This window comes from Salvelinus namaycush, chromosome 4, assembly GCF_016432855.1.
Source record: "Salvelinus namaycush isolate Seneca chromosome 4, SaNama_1.0, whole genome shotgun sequence".
Classification (NCBI taxonomy): Eukaryota; Metazoa; Chordata; class Actinopteri; order Salmoniformes; family Salmonidae; genus Salvelinus; species Salvelinus namaycush.
Window position 1 is genome coordinate 9,429,189 of NC_052310.1, and position 15,944 is coordinate 9,445,132.

Sequence of the window (15,944 nt, forward strand, 5' to 3'; positions counted from 1 at the left end):
CAGCGGTCCTGGCCTTCAAGCATCTTGATCATGTCATTGAATACAGTCAAGTTTCCATGGACAAAGGCCAGCCAAAGTTCAGTCAGTGGCTTTTCGAACATTGTTCGCAGGACAACAGGGCATTTGTCTTAAGAAAAAAGGATTTCAATCGCACATACATTTTCAGCACTATCTAGAGCAGGGAGCATGGACAACTAGCGAACATTGCTGTGTCCTAAAATGTTATGGTACTCCTGTCCAACACACTCACAAAAGCTCTTCAGTCTTTCTACTCTGACGTGAAAATATCTTTGTGAGCAGGTACTCAACATCATATCCAAAGCTGTTCTGGCCGTGTTATGAATGATGTGGGCAGGACAACCTAAGCCAATCCCCTCCCGCTGCAGAGCATTTTTAACTTTGGTATGGACATTGACCCTCCCCAGCCTATTCAGTCCACCAAAGTTGGTATTTGTGTTGTCGGCAGAGAATGTTTTCCAGGTTACATTTTTGGATGACCACCAGGACCTCAGCTGCAATTTCCTCTGCTGTTTCTCCATTCAATTCAACAAAATCAAGCAGTTTTGTTTCCACAGATGTGCTGCCATCATATATCTTACTATTGGCAGCAGCTTTACATGTCCATGATTGGACGCATCAATGGACAGGGACACACATTCAACCTGGTCTAGGTCCTGTGTTTGCCAAAGAAGTTGCCCATGGTGCTAACACGTTACTCACTATGGCGTCACATTTTGTCCTAGCACATGTACACTTTGACTCATAAAGCTTCCGTGTCAGTTGTGCTGTAGAGTCCATAGATCATTAACTATGATTATGTATCATAGTGTGGTATACAAAGACACCCTCCTGCACAGCTAAATCATATTCTTCTTGGGAAGGCTCTACCTTCTTGAAGAATGTGGTGACAGAGGGCATACCAACACGGGCAATCAGAGAGGCTTTATGCTTTTTCGTCTGTTGATGTTCTACCACTGCCGTTCTTCCCCGGCTGTCAAATGAAAGAGGAATCACAAAGGGTGCAGAGAGGAATTACAAAGGGTGCAGAGAGGAATTACAAAGGGTGCAGTGAACAACTATTGTCTGGACCTGAGAGTATAAATGGAAATTCTCTCATGTCATAAAAAGTGCATTTCTGTTTCTTGGAAAGAACCATTGTACCTTCGTCTGCTCTTCTTCACTCTCCTTGTGTCACTCTTCATACTCTTAACTTTTTATTCTCCTCTTTTCTTCACTCGTCTTCCTTCTCTTTACCACCTCACTCTTCTACACTCGCTTCACTCTTTTTACTCCCTTAATTTTTCCTTCTCCTTCCTTTCCAATCTTGAAAAATAAGTAGTACACTATTAGATAAAACAGATTCCCATTGCTTGCCTCATTTTTGTATTTATCTCAAAAACATTGTTTGGAATAATAAATTGGCAGGCTCTAATCATATCTTTACCTTTCCTCCTCTATCTCCTTCACCCTTCTTCCTCTCCACTGCTAATGTTATCCATGAAAACACCCTCCATCCAGCCATCATCCCTCTCCACCCACTAGCCCATCCATCCCTCCACTAGCCCCTGCATCCCTCTCCCTCCTCCCTCCATTAGCACTTGCATCATCCATCCCTCCCTCCCCCCTCCACTATCCCCTGCATCGATCCCATCCCTCCACAAGCCCCGCATCCATCCCTCCACTATCCCCTGCATCCACCCCTCCCTCCACTAGCCCCTGCATCCATCCCTCCCTCCACTAGCCCCTGCATCCCTCTCCCTCCATTAGCACTTGCATCATCCATCCCTCCCTCCCCCCTCCACTATCCCCTGCATCGATCCCATCCCTCCACAAGCCCTGCATCCATCCCTCCCTCCACAAGCCCCCGCATCCATCCCCCCTCCACTATCCCCTGCATCCATCCCTCCCTCCACAAGCCCCCGCATCCATTCCCCCTCCACAAGCCCCTGCATCCATCCCTCCACAAGCCCCCGCATCCATCCCCCCTCCACAAGCCCCTGCATCCATCCCTCCACAAGCCCCCGCATCCATCCCCCCTCCACTATCCCCTGCATCCATCCCTCCCTCCACAAGCCCCTGCATCCATCCCTCCCTCCACAAGCCCCTGCATCCATCCCTCCCTCCCCCCTCCACAAGCCCCCGCATCATCCCCCCCCCCCCCACTACCCCCTGCATCGATCCCATCCCTCCACAAGCCCCCGCATCCATCCATCCCTCCACAAGCCTTGAAACAGGTCAATATTCACAAGGCTGCAGGGCCAGATGGATTACCAGGACGTGTACTCGGAACATGTGTTGACCAATTGGCAAGTGTCTTCACTGACGTTTTCAAACTGTCACTGACCGAGTCTGTAATACTTACATGTCTCAAGTAGTACACCATTGACCCTGTACCCAAGAATGCTAAGGTCACCTGCCTAAATGACTACCGACCTGTAGCACTCATGTCTGTAGCCATGAAGTGCTTTGAAAGGCTGGTCATGGCTCACATCAACACAATCATCCCAGAAACCCTAGGCCCACTCCTATTCGCATACTGCCCCAACAGATCCACAGATGATGCAATCTATATTGCACTCCACACTGCCCTTTCCCACCTGGACAAAAGGAACACCTAGGTGTACTGTTCATTGACTACAGTTCAGCGTTCAACACCATAGTGCCCTCAAATCTCACTCTGCAACTGGATCCTGGACTTCTTGATGGGCCACCCCCAGGTGGTAAGGGTAGGCTACACATCTGCCATGCTGATCCTCAACTTTGGGGACCCTCCTGTAGTCCCTGTTCAACCGCGACTGTGTGGCCAAGCACAATGGGGCTGTGGTGGAGCAAGTCTAGAGCTTGGTGTCCACATCCCCAACAAACTATCATGGTTCAAACACACCAAGACAGTCATGAAGAGGGCACGACAACGCCCATTCCCCCTCAGGAGACTGAAAAGATTTGGCATGGATCCTCAGTTATATAGCTGCACAATCGAGAGCATCCTGACTGGTTGCATTAACGCTTGGTATGGCAACTGCTCAGCATCCGACCGCAAAGCCCTACAGAGGGTAGTGCGCACGGCCCAGTACTTCACTTTGGCCAAGCTTCCTGCCATCCAGGACCTCTATACCAGGCGGTGTCAGAGGAAGGCCCTAAAAATTGTGAGTCTCCAGCCACGCAAGTCAGACTTCTCTCTGCTACCGCATGGGAAGTGGTACTGGAGTGCCAAGTATAGCTCCAAAAGGCTCCTTAACAGCTTCTACCCCAAGCCATAAGACTGCTTAACAGTTAATCAAATACCCCCCCCCGTTTCTTTTACGCTACTGTGTTTATTATCAATGCGTATTCACTTTACTTCTAACTACATGTACAGTTGAAGTCAGAAGTTTACACACACCTTAGCCAAATACATTTAAACCTCGTTTCTTTTACAATTCCTGACATTTAATCCTAGTAAAAATGTACTGTCTTAGGTCAGTTAGGATCACCACTTTATTTTTTAAAATGTGAAATAATAGAATTATAGTAGAGATTTATTCCAGCTTTTATTTCTTTCATCACATTCCCAGTGGGTCAGAAGTTTATATTCACTCATTTAGTATTTGGTAGCATTGCCTTAATTTTTTTTTTACTTGAGTCAATTGTTTTGGGTAGCCTTCCACAAGCTTCCCACAATAGGTTGGGTGAATTTTGGCCCATTCCTCCTGACAGAGCTGGTGTAACGGAGTCAGGTTTGTAGGCCTCCTTGCTCGCACGCGCTTTTTCAGTTCTGCTCACAAATTTTTTACAGGATTGAGGTCAGGGCTTTGTGATGGCCACTCCAATACCTTGACTTTGTTGTCCTTAAGCCATTTTGCCAAAACTTTGGAAATATGCTTTGGGGTCATTGTCCATTTGGAAGACCCATCTGCGACCAAGCTTTAACTTCCTGACTGATGTCTTGAGATGTTGCTTCAATATATCCACATAGTTTTTCTGCCTCATGATGCCATCTATTTTGTGAAGTGCACCAGTCCCTCCTGCAGCAAAGCACCCCCACAACATGATGCTGCAACCCCCGTGCTTCACGGTTGGGATGGTGTTCTTTGGCTTGCAAGCCTCCCCCTTTTTCCTCCAAACATAAAGGTGGTCATTATGGCCAAACAGTTCTATTTTTGTTTCATTCATTCATTCATCATTCTCCAAAAACTACGATCTTTGTCCACATCTGCAGTTGCAAACCGTGGTCCGGCTTTTTTATGGTGGTTTTGGAGCAGTGGCTTCTTCCTTGCTGAGTGTCCTTTCAGGTTATGTCGATATAGGACTTGTTTTACTGTGGATATAGATACTTTTGTACCTGTCTTTTCTCCAGCATCTTCACAAGGTCCTTTGCTGCTGTTCTGGGATTGATTTGCACTTTTCACACAAGTACGTTCATCTCTTGGAGACAGAACGCGTCTCCTTCCTGAGCGCTATGACGGCTGCGTGGTCCCTTGGTGTTTATACTTGCGTACTGTAGTTTGTACAGATGAACGTGGTACCTTCAGGCGTTTGGAAATTGCTCCCAAGGATGAACCAGACTTGTGGAGGTCTACAATTTTTTTTTTCTGAGGTCTTGGCTGATTTCTTTAGATTTTTCCAATGATGTCAAGCAAAGAGGCACTGAGTTAGAAGGTATGCCTTGAAATACATCCACAGGTACACCTCCAAATGAGTCAAATGATGTCAATTAGCCTATCAGAGGCTTCTAAAGCCATGACATAATTTTCTGTAATTTTCCAAGCTGTGTAAAGGCACAGTCAACTTAGTGTATGTAAACTTCTGACCCACTGGAATTGTGATGCAGTGAATTATAAGTGAAATAATCTGTCTGTAAACAATTGAAAAATGACTTGTGTCATGTACAAAGTAGATGTCCTAACCAACTTTCCAAAACTATAGTTTGTTAACAAGAAATTTGTGGAGTGGTTAAAAAGAGTTAATGACTCCAACCTAAGTGTATGTAAACTTCCAACTTCAACTATACATTCCTCCCTCCCTACTAGCCCCTCCATCCATCCCTCTCCCTACTAGCCCATCCATCCCTCTCTACTAGCCCATCCATCCCTCTCTCTCTACTAGCCCCTCCATCCATCCATCCCTCTCTCTCTACTAGCCCCTCCATCCATCCATCCATCCATCCCTCTCTCTACTAGCCCCTCCATCCATCCATCCATCCATCCCTCTCTCTCTACTAGCCCCTCCATCCATCCATCCATCCCTCTACTAGCCCCTCCATCCATCCCTCTCTACTAGCCCCTCCATCCATCCCTCTCTACTAGCCCCTCCATCCATCCCTCTCTACTAACCCCTCCATCTACACCCACTAGCTCATCCCTCCCTCTACTAGCCCAGCCATCCCTCCCTCTACTAGCCCAGCCATCCCTCCCTCTACTAGCCTTCCCTCCATCCCTCCACTAGCCATCCCTCCCTCTAGCCAGCCATCCCTCCATCCCTCCACTAGCCATCCCTCCCTCTACTAGCCATCCCCCCTCCCTCCACTAGCCATCCCTCCCTCTACTAGCCATCCCTCCATCCCTCCCTCTACTAGCCATCCCTCCATCTACTAGCCATCCCTCCCTCTACTTGCCCCTCCATCCCTCCACCAGCCCATCCATCCACCTACTAGCTCTCCACCCACCCACTTGCCCCTCCAACCATCCCTCCAATAACACCTGCAGCCATCCCTGCCTCCCTCCACTAGCCCCTCCATCCATCCACTAACCTCTCCCTCCCACTAGCCCCTTCCTCCCTCCATCCATCCATCCCTCCCACTATTCCCTATCCCTCCATCCACCCACTAGCCCCTCCATCCATCCAGCCATCCCCTAACCCCTCCCTCCCACTAGCCCCTTCCACCATCCCTCCCACTATCTATCCATCCATCCATCCCTCCCCTATGCATCCATCCCTCCCCTATGCAGCCATCCCTCCGCATCCATCCACTAGCACCTCCATCCCTCCCCTACGCAGCCATCCCTCCGCATCCATCCACTAGCCCCTCCATCCATCCACTACGCAGCCATCCCTCCGCATCCATCCACTAGCCCCTCCATCCATCCACTAGCCCCTCCATCCCTCCCCTACGCATCCATCCCTCCCTCCATCCACTAGCCCCATAACTCAATCACCTTTACCTCTAGGCTACCTCTTCCTCATTTGGGTGTGCTTTGTGGTCCACATTTTGTCCAATCCAAGAAATCACATGCACATGGTTTTGTAATGTTAAAACAATATATCACAGTGTATTCTATCCCTTTTCCAGCAGGCAAGGTCTCCATCTTTCTGTCTATTGTATGAACCCACGCAGTACCCCACCCTGCTTTCACCACTGTAGCTTTGAGACTCTCTTCCAGCACTGACATACGCACAGAACTATGAAAAAAAATATATATACACAACCGCTCCCAAATGCTGTGACCACCCGCCAATGTGGCTAGTAAGAATATACATTCTTACCAGACAATCTAGCATTTTGCTGGTGGCTGGTGTTGATTTCCCACTCCGTCAGTGTCTCCCTGTCATGTTAGGCAGCAGTACTACTCTAAAAATAAAACAAACTCACTATGCAGTTCAGGCTTCATTCAGCTACCTCAGTTCATACAATCTCACAAAATGGGAGCAGTGTGTGTACTGTGTAAGAGGTAGTCGCATAGCCCAGCCTGAAACGACAGGGAAACACCTGCCACACACACACACACACGTGACATAGGTATAGCTGTTGAGACACATACACCCCCTCACTTGGACGAAAGCACAAACTCGACCATTCAACCCTCAGACCGAAAGCAGATTTCCCACACAGAGGCTTTTTTCTGCATTACAAAAGTAGAAAAGTGATCAAAAGGGGTGGCAAAACATTTTCTGTGGAAATTTCAAGTTAGTCAGCGGACGTTGCACAAGCTGCACGGCAAATATTGCGATGAGCGAGATACAAGACTTCACTCTCAAAGTCAAACATAGCCGTGCACATGCACATGCACCGATACTTCGCTTCACACACACAATGTGAGAGCCAGGGGACCTAGACAGCGGCGAAGTTAAGCCTCGCACTCCAACGCTCTTAGTTGTTGCTGAAATGTACCCACTACGTGGTTTACTTTGCGCATCCACGTCATATCGCTGAGTCCACCTTTAAAACGACTAAATCCAGATAAAAACCATGTAGGAAAGATAATGAACCTATAACTTGTTGATAAAAGCACCAAGATGACAAAAATGTTCCCCCCCTCGTTTTTTTTAAGGCCCCATTGATTGTGTTATGTTTGAGTCACTCAGATAGGATAAGAAAATGGCATGAACCATGGCAAAATGTGTAGAATTGCAGGAAATTTGCTTTAAAAACGGCAACATTTGGTCTCTGCGGCCAAGAGGGGCTCAAAAATGTACAGTCGGCGACCGCGCCATTGGCCAAGCCCACTATGCCCCGGCCCGGTCACGCCCACCACCTAAGCCCCATTTTGATCCTGAAAAATCCCTGACATGGCTGCCAAGATCCACTGGCTCTGCAGAGGGAATGAGCTCTGAGTTCAGCTCTGTGGTCACACACAAATACACTTTTTTAAACTGTTCACAGATCCATTTAGAATCTTCCAATATACTGATTCTTGTCTATAGGCTCCACTCACTTAATCACCCAGTCAACACACACACCAAACCACATTCTGGGTTTGAGTCATTCTGGCCAACACCCAGACACACCCATCTCATGGCATATAATGTACACACACAACCTTCTGCAGAAATTGCTCATCTTGCCCAGACCCCTCTGGCCTCAAGCCCAGCCAAGGAGCGAGAGTTAGCATCTCACCTTTAGGACATCTGCTGTTCTACCAGTCCATACTAACTGGGCCCATCTAATATATCAACTCTGCCTAACCTGGTTCTAGACCCTACACACTAGGGATGGTTAATCGAATATCCGGATATACGAAAGGACGTTAGTATTTGATTACTTGATGTGTTCAGTTTGAGAAAGAAAATGGTATGCCTATTTTAACAATGAAAAAGCCTTGTCTAAATGTAATTATACTTGACATTGGCATGACATTTGAGATTCTTAATTTTATTTATAAAACAAACGTTTGAATATAGTGTTTACAAAGGTGCGCTGCACATAGCCCTCCAGGCTACCCTGACAGTATGCTATTTTCCCCATTTCAAATAGCAATTACAGGTGAGTTTCCAAAAGACATGTAACAGAGCAATGTAAAACACTTACCATAAAACCCTTTTGTAACAGAATTAGGTCTATCAGGGCGAAAATCAGACTTCTCTTTCGCTGTTGACAACTTCACGAAGAAAAGCACACTGTTTTACCTCTGCGTCATTCGGACTGGTAATTTTTTTTAGAATGACAATTGCTATTTTAGTTTTTTTTAAAGCATAGAAAGTCTTGGGCAGACCACCTAAGTGTTTATCCGGGCCGCCTATGTCCAAACAGTAAAAAAAAAAAAAAATAATAATCTATTATTCAGGGTGAAAAAAAAGATTTGTGAAAACTTAAAAACGACTAAAACCAGGGAGAATCTAAAACTCTAAAAAATTATGCATTTGAGTATTTTTGTCATTGATTGTTATAATTTAACCTTTAACTACGCAACTCAGTTAAGAACAAATTCTTATTTATAATGACGGCCTCGCCCGGCCAAACACTAACGATGCTGGGCCAATTGTGTGCCGCCCTATGAGACTCCCAATCACGGCCGGTTGTGATACAGTCTGGAATCGAACCAGGGTCTGTAATGACACCTCTAGCACAGATGCAGTGCCTTAGACCGCTGCGCCACTCGGGAGAACCCGGAGTCAGATTAGCAATGGCAAAATGTGTAGAATTGCAGGAAATTTGCTTTAAAACAGCAAAATGTCACGGTGGCCAACAGGAGGGCCTGTACATTTTTGGGTTGACAGCCTCACCATTGGCCCCGCCCTTGACACACCCTGCTGACAGCAGGAATGTCGAAGAGAGTTTTTGCCAGAGATTTTAATCTTAATTTCTCTACCATAAACCACCTCTAATCTCGTTTTAGAGAATTTGGAAGTACGTCCAACCGGACTCACAACCGCAGACCACATGTAACCACGTCAGCCTGGGACCTCCACATCCGGCTTCTTCACCTGCGGGATGGTCTGAGACGAGCCACCCAGACAGCTGATGAAACTGGGTTTGCACAAACTTCCAGAAACAGTCTCACCGGGGTCTTCACCAGACTGTAGTTCGGCATCGTAACAGAGTTCAGTGGGAAAATGCTCACCTTCGATGGCCACTGGCACGCTGGAGAAGTGGCAGACGTGTGGGTGAGCGGTTTGCTGATGTCAACGTTGTGAGCAGAGTGACACATGGTGGTGGCCGGAGTTATGGTATGGGCAGGCATAAGCTACAAACAACCAACACATTTGATCTATGGCAATTTGAATGCACAGAGATACCGTGACAATATCCTGAGGCCCATTGTCGTGCCACTCATCTGCCACTGTCACCTCATGTTTCAGCATGATAATGCACAGCCCCATGTCACAAGGATTTGTACACAATTCCTGGAAGGTGAAAATGGCCTGCTTACTCAGACATACCACCCATTGAGCATGTTTGGGATGCTCTGGGTCGACTTGTATGACAGCGTGTCGCAGTTCACGCCAATATCATGCAACTTCGCACAGCCATTGAAGAAGAGTGGGACAACGAGAGATATTAGCTGATGTACAAAGGGCTATATAAAAATAAACTTGAAAAATAAAAATAAAATAAACTTGATTGACAACATTCCACAGACCACAATCTAGTATGATCAACTCGATGCGAAGGAGATGTGTCGCGCTGCGTGAGGCAAATGATGGTCACACTAGATACTGACTGATTTTCTGATCCATGGCCCCACCTTTTAAGGTATCCATGACCAACAGATGTATAAATGTATTCCCAGTCATGTGGAATCCATAGATTTGGGCCTAATGACTGATTTCCCTATATGAACTGTAACTCAGTCAAATCTATGTAATTGTTGCATTTATATTTTTGTTCAGGAAACATTTGACCGTCGTGCTTATCGGTCTATTTGCATAATATAGTGGAATTAAATTGGCGTGTGTGTATTCATTAGTCATCGTGTAGCCTTGTGGTTAGAGCATTGGACCAGTACCCGAAAGGTTGCTAAAACAAATCCCCGAGGTGACAAGGTAAAAATCTGTCATTCTGCCCCTGAACAAGGAAGTTAACCCACTGTTCCCCAGGCCGTCATTGTAAATAAGAATTTGTTCTTAACTCACTTGCATAGTTAAATAAAGGTAAAATAAAAAATGACTTATACAACTATGACACACGCACATCATACACAGCCCGCTTTTGTACAGGATTTCTCCTGCAGCTGCTCAGCTGATTGGCTGCTGGACTAAAACCTGCTTTTATAAGCCCATTTATTGAGCAACAATTGTAAATGCAAACGTGTTAAAAACAGTTTTGTTGCATGATTAAAAATAGCTACTATTTTCATTTCTCAACTGGAAGCCTAATTGAAGCGCACCTCCCATTCACCATTCAAGTGCTGTCAACAGGCTCTCGGCGCATCACCATCACTTTACAAAAGGGAGCTGGAGGCAGCATGCATTTTGAAAACATAGGCCTACTTAATTATCTGAAACCTGAATGTTTTAATACATATTACGAGGCATGTCTTACCTTGCTTCAAATTAGCCTATAGGCAAATACGACCATGGAAACACGGGGGCAAATATTTTATAAGAACTTCATAGTCGGCGTGTGAGTTTCAAGTTTGGGGAAGCTTACAATTTATCCTACCATGTCTACTGATCTGCATGCCAGTTATCATTTTCTATATGTACATTTTCATGGAACAGTTATTTCATTAATAACTTATTTCAAGATAATTGTCACGTGGTTAATACACCGTGATCACCAGCCTCTGCCATATGGACACATTAATACACCGTGATCACCAGCCTCTGCCATATGGACACATTAATACACCGTGATCACCAGCCTCTGCCATATGGACACATTAATACACCGTGATCACCAGCCTCTGCCATATGGACACATTAATACACCGTGATCTATTGGCGGCTAAAATGAGCGCATAAAACTCAGCCTATAGGCCAATGTAGCAGTAGGCCAAAAACTTCCATTGTCAAATAAGTCAAAACACAAAGCCGACAAAAAGTTTAAAAAAAGATAAATTCATATTCTTTCAAATGTAATTAATCTCTACTCAGCCTGTCTGCCTCACTTTCTATGTCTTGAGCTGCTCTTTTTATCAATTCCCCATTACATACGTTTACTACCAGTGACAAATGTAATGTGGAATTGATCAAAACAAATAAAAGGGCAAACAATTCACACAACGAAACGATGAATGTGCAAGAATTGGCAGGAGACAGCTGAGCCATTCTGGCGAGAAACGCGCCTATATCTTCGCCCCCCCCCCCCCCCCCCCCCACGTCTCAATTTTAAATTATACTCTAGACACATCTTCACACATATTTCAGATGTTTTCCACTGATGGCCGCAACTCAATAATCAGCAAGGCCTATTGTCACATGCTCTGGCCAAATTACACGATTCCCAAATAGGCATAGGCCTACAAGCTTGTGATTTTAAACAATCCACAGCTATAAAAAAATAAAAAAGCAAATGATCCTCAATTCCTCTGTGGCTAAGTCATGCTTTCTGGTGATGTTTTTTATTTTCTGTTTAGACAGGAGTAATGATAGTATTTTTGTTAATTTCTTTCAATAGCCTACACATCCTTATTCTCCTGAAGTCAAAGGCACAATCCTAGTCATATTAGCAAACCATCTTAGTTGTTGCATCTTTAGATTTCCCCTCTAAGTTTCTAATGGAGATGCATCTGTCACATGGAAAAGCTCTCAAATGTGCCGTTTAGAATGGAGTTTTCCTGCGAATTGGCAAATGTTTGAAAATTAAGTTTTATTGGTTGCTTCATTAGAGGAGATGCATGTTCTGTTAAGATTAATTACCATAATTGAAATGTGATTTTTCATTCTGAGCACCGTGGGTGGACTCCCTCATGGGTTATGTACACCATTCCCTGTCAAGTTGTCGGGCACCACATTTTCCTAACGGAAACCCTGGTACGGCCGTACAGAGATTGTATGTCCAAACATAACAGATTGAGCCAATGGAGTCATCCATTCGGTCGGTGGGGGGGGGGGGGGGGGGGGGGGGGGACAACGAATGATTACACCAACAAAAAAAAATATATATATATATATATATATACATATATATATATCCACCTTTGTACGTATACGCTGTACCAGTCAAAAGTATGGACACACCTACTCATTCAAGGGTAGTTTTTTTTACACTTGGTAGAATAATAGTGAAGACATCAAAACAATGAAATAACATATGGAATCATGTAGTAGCCAAAAAAAGTTAGATTTTTTCAAATATGTTATATTTGAGATTCTTCAAATAGCCACCCTTTGCCCTGATGACAACTTCGCACACTTGGCATTCTCTCAACCAGCTTCATGAGATAGTCACCTGGAATGCATTTCAATAAACAGGTGTGCCTTGTTAAGTGTGGAATTTTTTCCCTTCTTAATGCGTTTGAGTCAATCAGTTCTGTTGTGACATGGTAGGTGTGGTATACAGAAGATAGCCCTATTTGGTAAAAGACCAAGTCCATATTATGGCAAGGATAGCTTAAATAAGAAAAGAGAAACGACAGTCCATCACTACTAAGATATGAAGGTCAGTCAATCTGAAAAATTCCAAGAAGTTTGAAAGTGTCTCCAAGTGCTACGATGAAACTGGCTCTCATGAGGACCGCCACAGGAAAGGAAGACCCAGAGGAACTCTGCTACAGAGCATAAGTTTATTCGAGTTAATTGCACCTTAGATTGCAGCCCAAATAAATGCTACACAAAGTTCAAGTAACAGACACATCAAGATCAACTGTTCAGAATAGACTGCTTGAATCAGGCCTTCATGGTCCAATTGCTGCAAAAAAAACACTACTAAAGGACACCAGTAAAAAGAAGGGACTTGCCAAGAAACACAAGCAATGGACATTAGACTGGTGGAAATCTGTCCTTTGGTCTTATGAGTCCAACCGCCGTGTCTTTGTGAGACGCAGAGTAGGTGAACGAATTATCTCCACATGTGGTTCCCACCGTGAAGCATGGAGGAAGTGTGATGGTGCTTTGCTGGTGACACTGTCAGTGATTTATTTAGAATTCAAGACACACTTAACCAGCATGGCTACCACAGCATTCTGCAGCGATACACCATCCCATCTGGTTTGTGCTTATCGTGACTATTGTTTGTTTTTCAACAGGACAATGACCCAACAAACCTCCAGGCTGTGTAAGGTATATTTGACCAAGAAGGAGAGTGATGGAGTGCTGCATCAGATGACCTGGCCTCCACTATCACTCGACCTCAACCCAATTGAGATGGTTTGGGATGATTTGGAACTCAGAGTGAAGGAAAATCAGGAAACAAGTGCTCAGCATATGTGAGAACTCCTTCAAGACTGGTTGAGAGATTTCCAAGACTGTGCAAAGCTGTCATCAAGGCAAAGGGTGGCTACGTGGAATCTCAAATGTATTTTGATTTGCTTAAGATTTTTTTGGTAACTACATGATTCCATCTGTGTTATTTCATAGTTTTGATGTCTTCACTATTATTCCACAATGTAGAAAAGAGTAAAAAAAATAAAGAATAACCCTGGAATGAGTAGGTGTCCAAACTGTTGACTGGTTCATCTTACTCTCAGAATGGGTGGAAACCTATCCAGTCGAATTAGATCTACAGCCCAGCACCAACACACCTGATACAGCTAACCGAGATCTTGCTGGGAGTTGATTAGTGGAACCAATCATGTCTGTTAGTGCTGGTCTGGAACTAATACCTGCACACCCTATATCTCTCCAGGACCAGGGGAGAAGATCAGTGTCTGTTCAGAGTCTAACACTTTGGTTTCAGAACATTTAGAGTTACATTCAGCCTGAACAGAACCTTTCATCCTCTCACTCCATTTCCCTGCCTTGTCTCTTCTCCCTATATTCTCCATCTTAGTTCCAGTAGTGATAAAGATAGGGCTGTATCAATGCTAAAGGGCTGTGTCAATGCTAAAGGGCTGTGTCAATGCTAAAGGGCTGTCCAAGTTAACATAACACTCATCCATCCTAGAGTCACTGCATATTTCTTGTGTTTTTATCTTATTTAACTCTGCATCATTGGGAAAGAGCTTGTAAGTAAGCATTTCACTGTAAGGTCTACACCTGTTGTATTCAATGCATGTGACAAATACATTTTTATTTGAGTCACTACTCTGTGTATATCTTTAAATACCTGAAGAATAGATAGGGGGTCAGAGTCTAGGTGACGTTACACAATCTGGGTCAGCAGGTGACAGACCTCGCCCACTGCTCCTCTCAAGGGTCACCCCTTGATGCCAAATGCCAAACACACCCCACCTGGCCCACTGCTACACCGACGCCAAACCATAGAGGCCCTGCTCTAACTGTGCAGTAGCAGGGGTTTGTAGCATGGTGAATGGACCAGTCCTAGGTTAAGATTCTACCATGGCTGGGTCACAAACTATAAAGCTACATTTATGGTAGTATTCTAAAATCACCCAGACTGGCCATCACAGACCAACAGCATTGCTTTAGTTAACTAGTTGGATAGTTATCTAACTGTAGTCAATGGTTAACGTCAGTTAGCCAAATGCCTGTATGTGTCTGACTGAGTTATAAAATATGCAATGCTAATTTAACGCAGTTGAGGAGAAAGCGCAGCAAAATGTGGAGTGGGGGAGGCGATTATATAATTAACTGTGCTAATAATATTAAATTTGATCCGATTAGGTTAAACGCGTTAAACACAACTGCCAACAAACCAAACGATACAGTTAACTGGCAAGGTGTCACCTGAAAAATAGGTGACTAACGTTAGTTTGCTAACTAGCTAGCTAAATTGTTGGCAAAACAATGACATTTCCCAGCCCACGCACGGAATTGGAAAACAATTGATGCACCTTTTAGACGACGTTGACAGTCAAACGCAAGTAGCCAAAGCAGCTAACTTGTTAGCTAATGTTAGCTGCTACCCAAACTAACGTTACACAACAGCATGCGAGAATCAATAGAGTAGCTATCTCTGCGATAACGTCAGATGCTAAATGCTAATAGGCCATGCTAGGCTAACTTTAGCAAGTTAGCCAACAACGATTGACCCACCAGCTAAACCTCTTCACTTAAACTTACGTTTCCAACTGTAAAACGAATGTAGATGTTTTTGAGGTCCCTGTGTAGTGGGTATTTTCGTGGTGGTGTGTCGAGCTAGCTGACGTTATCTTGTTTTGTTTCCTTATTTGACAAAACAAAATCGGCGAGTTTGGCCTCAGATGAGTGGCGATAATTCCTTTCTCGGCGGTTCCCTGTTCGGATGGCGTAGATTTTTACGCATGTTTGACACTAACTAAGTTTGTCACATCAAGCAAAAAAAAATATATATTCTGTACGTTTCTACACATATATGGGCAGTCAATAATAGTTAGTTAGCTATAATAGACAACACAGACGAATCTCGCACTTTCGTCCTTTGGGTGCTGAACAAGAGGCGGTGCTATTTTCAATATTCGTTCGCTGATTGGTCAAAAATTCTCGAGGACGCTAACATTGATTTGTTGAAATCACTCTCAATCAGTTCTGCCCCCCCCCCCCCCGTTCAAATCTGCCGTTTCATTGGTTGTTGTGTGTTCCTCTAACAGTCTGACGTTTCGCAAAGTTGCGCTCGTTTTCCCCGATGGCGTGTCCTGAGATCCGTAGATGAGTTTAGGGGTCAGTTACAACAAAACATTGGTTTTTAGTTAGACGAGATTAACAACTATATGATAAAAAAAACACAACTCTACACTACAAATTCTCCAGTGTTAAAAAAACAACCA

General features: G+C 44.6%; 1 protein-coding gene across 4 annotated transcripts in view; it reads right to left on the reverse strand.

Moving 5' to 3' along the window:
* Nucleotides 1–15,609, reverse strand: part of LOC120046121 (protein phosphatase 1B-like) — a 33,306-nt gene extending 17,697 nt beyond the window's left edge. For all 4 annotated transcript variants that reach the window (XM_038991097.1, XM_038991096.1, XM_038991094.1 and 1 more), the window contains exon 1: nucleotides 15,262–15,609. The gene's annotated coding sequence lies outside the window, so the exon portion shown is untranslated. The remainder of the gene's footprint in view (nucleotides 1–15,261) is intronic.
* Nucleotides 15,610–15,944: the final 335 nt, after the last annotated feature.